Here is a 1703-nt window from a genome sequence, read left to right on the forward strand (position 1 = left end):
CTTGTGTGGTTAGAATTATGTAGACTGCCCAAAAAAATAAAAAGAAAAATTCACAAAGGCATGAATAGGCAGACATCATGTGAGTTATTTATGGGGATAACAACTCCCGCAGACAAAGCACAACAAATAATAACATACTATATACATACACACACTGTCCTCGGCAATATAATAAAAGAGGTCAGAGTTCAGATATTGACATAAAAGGGACTGAATTCAAAAATTTATAATAAGTTGTACTGAATTCAAAAACTTTATAAAAATTGGTACTGAATTCAAAAAATTATAGTACACATAATGCTATATTTTGCTTCTCTCTCTTTCCTTTTCCTCTTCTTGCAATGAGTCGAATAATTATTGGTATACATGAGGTTTCGGATTCAAATTTCAGCGAAAATAAAAATATTAGGTGATCTAAGTATCGGTGGATAAAGTTATTCGATATCTGTACTGGTAAAAGATAGCCGGTGAAATTAATCAAGGGTGCGTACAAGCTGATTTGAACACTAGAATTATTTTTAAAAAAAAGTTTCCCCAACTCTATTGGAGATATCATTGTCTTCCAACTCTCATTGAACAACTACAGACATCCGAACGGCCATAAATTGACAGCTGCTTCTAATTTATTTTCAGTTCTTCACCAACAGATAAATTACTCAAGGCCAATTAATTGCAATATAGTGTGTACCTTGTTTACATGGATCTGTTTATAAGTACTTATCACTCGTGCTAAGTGTTTGGATATGAGCAATATCACTCGTGCTAAGTGTTTGGATATGAGCAACTTTTTATTAGAATAATTAATCTTGTAGTGTGCTTTGAGGTGTTGGCACAAAGAATATGATCCATTCTGCTAGGGATTATTACATAAATAGTTGGTCAGATTTAATATTTATTTTTCTAGTCGGCATACATAGATTATACATTGATTATACACAACTATTTATATATTACACATGAATTATACATCCTTTGGCTATTTTTTTTAAGAGATTAGCTAGATGGCCGGCTGTAATTGGGTTAATTCTTCATTCTAATATCACACTCGTCTGATATGAGTACGTTAAAACATATAGGATAAGATTATGTTGGGTGAATTGTAACCTCGTGTAATCGTATTAAATGGTAATAATCGCTTCATCACAGTACTTACTCATGAGCTATGTACTTATGAGCTAACAGAACTAAAATCCAGAATGAAATTTTTTAAAAGACAAGGGACAGGAAAAGGGTGGCTCTTGAAATCAAGCTAGAGTAGAAAAAAAATATCATATGAATCATGTAATATAAGCGGTTTCTTATGCACTAAGTATAGCTTGACACTAGAAAAGACAATTGTGTACCTTTGCGAAAAACATACAAAGTGATAAACATATGTGCATAGATTATCATGTGCTGTGGCCTCCATTGACATACAATGGTCTTTCTTTTCTTTTTTTCCTTTTTTTTCCAATTGGGTGAGAAAATTTGGGTGCTGCTGACAGTTATATATTCATGCATGCAATTAGGTGATGAAATTACTCAGAAAGTGTGGCAGTTGATAAGGTTGCATCACAGAAACCGAAATGTTACCAGAATTATTGTTGAATCAACAGGTGTGTTGCAACTAATTATAACATAGTGTATTGTTTCTTTTAATCCGTAGACAGTAACGGATTTAAGATTTAAATTTTATGAGTTCGAATTTTAGTGAGTTTCTTTAA

This window comes from Nicotiana tabacum, chromosome 13, assembly GCF_000715075.1.
Source record: "Nicotiana tabacum cultivar K326 chromosome 13, ASM71507v2, whole genome shotgun sequence".
Taxonomy (NCBI): Eukaryota; Viridiplantae; Streptophyta; class Magnoliopsida; order Solanales; family Solanaceae; genus Nicotiana; species Nicotiana tabacum.